Genomic DNA, 6709 nt, shown 5'->3' with positions numbered 1-6709 from the left:
ATTCTCATTAAAATTATCATATAAAATCATTTTTTATAGTGTTTATGAAGTATCAGCATCAATAAAAATACAAGGAAGTTAAGAATGCTAAATAAGAATTATTCACTTAATTTATTTGTCTTGGTTTCATGATACTAACTTTTTGTGTCACTAATATTAAGTTGCTATTAATTACATACAGTTATTATTAAACGTACCATGCAAATACCATTATTATTATTATTATCAGTATTGTCTAGTCAAATTTCAACATGGGATGTCCAAATTTTCCCAAGTGCTAAAAACGGTAATTCATGTTTCATCATGGCTTGAAAGATCTGCTGTACTGCAATCTGAAAAAATGTAGTCAGTTAAAATGTGAAATTGATGGAGTACAACATTAGAATACAGAGTTTTATAAGCAGTTAATAATATGAATTTAAAATACGAGTCAAAATTATCATATAAAAGCATGTTTTTTAATGTTTATGAAGTATCAGCATCAATCAAATACATGGAAGTTAATAATGCTAAATAAGAATCATTTACTTAATCTAATGGTAAGGGTTTCATAACACTAACTTTTTGTTACACTTCTATTATGTTGCTATCAATTACATTCATTTAACATTACACGTACCGTGCAAAACACCATTATTAATATCAATACCTTCTAATCCATATTAAACATAGGATGTTGAAACTATTCCAAGCGCTAAAAATGTTAATTCATGCTCAGCAACCGTTGAGTGATCTGTTGCACTGCAATCTGAAAAATATGAAAGTTAATAATGGTAAATAAGCATCATTACTTAATCTAATGGTCAAGGTTACATGACCTTCAGTAACACTACTATTAATTGAATCACAATTATATTCTATACCCATTACTCGTACTTTGCATAAAACCATTATTATTATCAGTATCGTCTAGTCCATTTTCAACGTAGGATGTTGTAACTTTGTCAAGTGTTTAAAACGTTAATTCATGTCTTCGCAATCCTTGAGTGATCTGCTGTACAGCCATCTAAAAAAAAATTGTCGGTTAAATATGTATAATGGTTGGAGGATAAAATGTCACTACTACACACCATAAAGACATCGAAAGTCTGTTTATGACAACTAGTACGTGGACAACGGTGAATAATTCAGAAATGGAAATAATCAAACAAAAACTAACAGACAAACTTCATTCCTATTTCAAAATACTTGAAAACAATTTAAAGTTGAAATTTAAATACAAATACGAATATAAAACTGCAAAAAGATATGAAACATAAATCAGACAGTAAATACAAACGATTATATCAATAGATAAACAATGTTTTATATCACTAAACCACAATCATGGATGAAAAACATCATATCAATTCGGATTAGAATATTCAACTTATTAGATTTTATCTCTGGCCGCCGAATTCAAAAATGTTTAATATTATAATATTTTCAGAAACAAATACAATTTCAAAACTGATTAACTGAGCATAATATAATGAAATAAATTTCCAATAATATTTTGTACTTTGTAAATTAAGCAGGCAGTTGTATAAATATCATGAGTCTTAATATAGATACATAGTAACTAGTAAGACAAAAGTCAAAAAGTAATAACATTAAACTATAGATGTATGTATTATTTAAGTGTTTAGATAGTTGCAGGTAAGCATTTATTATGCATTAATATTCTCCGGACTGTACAGTCCACTGGTTAACTAATTGAACTTAAGTAAACGGTCTTATATGTTATATATCTTATACATATAACGATTCATTATTTGAATACTTAACAATGTAAATAAATCATAATAATTTATTTTTTATGTTCGATGTCCATAAAATTTAAATCTTTATCTCCTATAAATATTACCGAAGTTATATTGTGAAATTTAAAACAAATTACTACCAATCATACTAATATATTGCATATTAAATATACACATATAATTAAAACTAATAAATAATAAATGAAATGTTGTATTCGAGCAGATTTGAGTCTGAAGTGATCAGAAGTAATCTACTGACTGCGTCGTACATTTTAAAAATGATGGTCGTATCTCGTATAAACAACGAAATCGCTTAGGTACATATTAAATTCTTAACGCTAAACGAGGGATATAAACACTATAAACATTAAATAGATGTATTCTCTATATGATTTGATGAAAAACTATTTTTTATGCTGTTGGCGTAATTGCTAAACGTTGAAACCTTAACAAACATAAAACGTGTAAAAAAACAAAGTTCAAAAAGATACTTCGTTAAATCGTTATACGGTGGTATAGGTACCATACAGAAAATTATGCGTGTACGAAAAAACAAGCCATTCGATTTTTTAACCTTTATTAACCTTTCAAACTCGTCGTAGCATTTATGAGTCAGCACTCAAATTTCGAAAAGATTAAACAAAAACTCAAATTCAAAAAATTCGAAAAATACGTAAAATCTAAGTGCCAAAAATAAAAATATAATCGTAACTTCGCAACAAAACGTCCGATTCCTTTGGTTTTGGTAGCGTTCGAATTTTTACAAAAACGTCTAAACGATGCGTAGAAAAAAATCGCTCTAACCACCCAAAAATTAATTGTTTCGTGGCGACAAAGTCCAAAAACTGCAAAATCCTAATTTCCGACGCCAAAAATAGGGGTAAAAATGAATTCTACAGTGTCACCACGGGACGCCGATTTTGATCACAGACCTACGAAAAACTGAACTTGTGAACTTCAGAAACGTGGAACAAATATTAAACATTTTTTAAAATATCCATGGGGGGAGGGGCACAAGGAGCCATAGGACACTGCTACCACCGGAGGACTTTATGTAAAACGACTTTAAACAGAAATTTCCGTGAAGTAACTATGCCCCATACATCGAAACCCGGCCGAGTAACACTCGACTAAAAAATTCAAATTTCGGAATTCCAAGACCCCAATGTGGGGTAAAAACGGCATTTACGGTGTCCACGACAGATACCGCTTTTGATCAGCATCATCCAAAATACCAGAATCTTGAGTTTCAAACACGTCGAACGACCACTAAGGTTTTTCAAAAATATATTTAAAATACATTTTTAATATTGGTTGTTTCGTTTCGAAATCTTCGAGGCTCAACGCATTGACACCTACAGATCAAGTTTCTGTTCTAAAGAATTTTGAATTTCAATTTTAAAATTAAGAAATTGCTAAAACCAAATTTCCTGCCAATTTTTTTTTTTTAAACTGCACATTTAAATCACCATTTACCGTCTAAATTATTGAGTTGAAAAACTTTTACTAATTGGAAGACGCATCTAGGGACGAATTTGTGTCGGTCTTTGAACATTTTATCTAAAGGGGCCAGTATTAAAGGATTTAGTTTTGGAGTTTTGGATAACGTAATAACTATTAATAAATTGAGTTTTAACACAAAAATTTATGAAAAATTTAGAATTTGGACAGTTACACTGTACCAACGTCATAAATGAGTAGATAATTTTAATATAATATGCAATGGTTTGGGAGGAATAATATTGAACATTTTGAAAGTGCAGTAGGGTTGCCTATACAAAACACCTTCTAGTCTGCATGACAATATAATAAAATACATAATGCGCTCAATTTCACTATTTGAGGTGTACTGTAAGATAAAATAATTAATAAAATAAATTATATCATAGAGATAGAATATTAGAAGAATCTACCAATATTCTATATTTCAAAAATAATTAAATTGTATAAAATTTGCCTATATAGACTGCTTCTATCGACAAAAAAAAAATCCGACAAACTGGCTATATTAATTAAGCATATGAATATATTATGATCACTAATATTTTTGAAAATATAAACAAAAAAAAAGATCACAAATGTCCATAAAACTTTACTCATAAGTCATAAATTTTTTTTATAACTAGGTATTAAAAACCTTTATTTTGATATTTATCAAAATCACAAAAAAAAACACTAACTCTTTTCTCGTTAAAAGTTGTCTGTCCTGTATTTTTAAATTTTGAAAATGTTACACATGATTTTTTATACGTAGTTGTAGTTCATAAGATTAAAATCATAAAATCTAGATATATAAAAAGATAATTATTTTTTATACACATTTCAAGTTCATATTTGATTGAAATCAAATATATAAACAAAGATGACTAATGATTTATAATTGAAAAATATTTGTGGAAATATAAAAATTTTAGAATATATTATTACATTTTATACATTTATTGGCCTTTAAAATGCATTTTATTTCTAATAAAAATGAATTTAACCATAAAATAATAAAAGTGAATTGCATAAAATTATTAGATTTATCGGAATCTTCTAGTCCATTATAAATGTAGGATGTTGAAACTTTTCAATGTGGTAAAAATGTTAATTCAGGTTTCAGCGAGCCTTGAAAGATCTGCTATACTGTAATCAGAAAAAATGTAGTCACTTAAAGTGTGAAATTGGTGGAGAACAACATTAGAATACAGTTTTATACGCTGTTAAAAATATGAATTTAAAATACGAGTGAAAATTATCATATAAAAGCATGTTTTATAGAGTTTATGAAACATTGGCTTAAATGTAATGTATGAAAATAATTAATGCTAAATCAGATCCATTTTTTCTTTCTAGTGGTCAAAGTTTCAAGATACTAAATTGAGAATTGAGTGTTTTATAAGCCATAAAAAATTTGAATTTGTATTATACGTCAAAATTATTATATGAAAACATGTTTTATAGTGTTTATGAAGTATCAGCATCAATAAAAATACAAGGAAGTTAATAATGCTAAATAAGAACCATTTACTTAATTCATTGGTCTTGGTTTCATGATACTAATTTTTTGTTTCACTAATATTAAGTTGCAACAAATTATATTCAATAACCATTACACACACATTGCATAAATCCAATATTATTATCAATATCTCCTAGTTTATTTTCAAAATAAGATGTTGATACTTTCCCAAAATGGTATGAATGCAAATTCCTGTCTCAGTAAGCCTTGGGTGAACTGCTGCACTGCAATCAAAAAAAAATGTAGTCAGCTAAATATGTAAAATTGGTGGAAATTAATTGAGAAATGAGTGTTTCATAAGCAGTTTAAAATATGAATTTATAACACGAGTTAAAATTATCAATGAAAAGCATGTTTATAGTGTTTATGAAGTATTGGCTTAAATGAAATGTATGAAAGTAATTAATGCTAAATAAGAAACATATTCTCTATCTAGTGGTTAAGGTTTCAATATATGAACATGAGAATTGAATATTTTATAAGCAATTAAAAAAATGAATTTGTAAAATACGTCAAATTTACCATATAAAAATTTTTTTTATAGTGTTTATGAAGTATTGGCTTTAATGAAATGTATGAAAGTAATTAATGCTAAATAAGAAATATATTCTCTTTCTAGTGGTCATTGATTCAAAATACTAACTTGAGAATTGACTTTTCTATAAAAAGTTAAAAATAGGAATTTATAATTCTCATTAAAATTATCATATAAAACCATGTTTTATAATGTTTATGAAGTATCAGCATTAATGAAATACAAGGAATTAAGAATGCTAAATAAGAATTATTCACTTAATTTATTGGTAAGTCGTAATTATTCATAGTTTTTTTGTTGCTTTTGGTAATTTAAATGTAGAAGGTTCAGTATTATCATACCGTTTAGGGTGATGTTAAACTTTTATTACTGAAACACATAATTATATATGCAAACTTGCAGTAAGTAAATAAAATAAATATTTAAAAAAGTTTTATATTGTATAACATAACTTTTCTAAAACTTTGCATTTTACAACTCGTTATTTCAACACATGATATAATCTGTTGTTATGATATTCATCTATAGATTTTGAGATTCAAATTGAAATACTAACATTTTTAATATTGGTTGTTTCGTTTCGAAATCTTCGAGGCTCAACGCATTGACACCTCCAGATCAATTTCTGTTCTAAAGAATTTGAATTTCAATTTTAAAATTAAGAAATTGCTAAAACCAAATTTCCTGCCAATTTTTTTTTTTAAACTGCACATTTAAATCACCATTTACCGTCTAAATAATTGAGTTGAAAAACTTTTACTAATTGGAAGACGCATCTAGGGACGAATTTGTGTCGGTCTTTGAACATTTTATCTAAAGGGGCCAGTATTAAAGGATTTAGTTTTGGAGTTTTGGATAACGTAATAACTAATAATAAATTAAGTTTTAACACAAAAATTTATGAACAATTTAGAATTTGGACAGTTACACTGTAACAAAGTCATAAATGAGTAGATAATTTTTATATAATATGCAATGGTTTGTGAGGAATAATATTGAACATTTTGAAAGTGCAGTAGGGTTGCCTATACAAAACACCTTCTAGTCTGCATGACAATATAATAAAATACATAATGCGCTCAATTTCACTATTTGAGGTGTACTGTAAGATAAAATAATTAATAAAATAAATTATATCATAGAGATAGAATATTAGAAGAATCTACCAATATTCTATATTTCAAAAATAATTAAATTGTATAAAATTTGCCTATATAGACTGCTTCTATCGACAAAAAAAAAATCCGACAAACTGGCTATATTAATTAAGCATATGAATATATTATGATCACTAATATTTTTGAAAATATAAACAAAAAAAAAGATCACAAATGTCCATAAAACTTTACTCATAAGTCATAAATTTTTTTTATAACTAGGTATTAAAAACCTTTATTTTGATATTTATCAAAATCACAAAAAAAACAC

General features: G+C 26.8%; 1 long non-coding RNA gene across 1 annotated transcript; it reads right to left on the bottom strand.

Annotated features, from left to right (window-relative positions):
* Positions 1-214: 214 nt before the first annotated feature.
* On the bottom strand, positions 215-936 carry LOC113559056. Its single transcript, XR_003405813.1, has 3 exons — positions 877-936; positions 650-748; positions 215-332 (listed from the first exon to the last, which is right to left on the bottom strand). It is a non-coding gene; the product is annotated as an uncharacterized LOC113559056 (long non-coding RNA).
* Between the last annotated feature and the right edge of the window lie 5773 nt (positions 937-6709).

The sequence above is a fragment of the Rhopalosiphum maidis genome, chromosome 3 (assembly GCF_003676215.2).
Source record: "Rhopalosiphum maidis isolate BTI-1 chromosome 3, ASM367621v3, whole genome shotgun sequence".
In the NCBI taxonomy this organism is placed as follows: domain Eukaryota; kingdom Metazoa; phylum Arthropoda; class Insecta; order Hemiptera; family Aphididae; genus Rhopalosiphum; species Rhopalosiphum maidis.
Note: the sequence above shows the minus strand (reverse complement) of the source record. Positions and strands in the feature narration are given on the sequence as shown.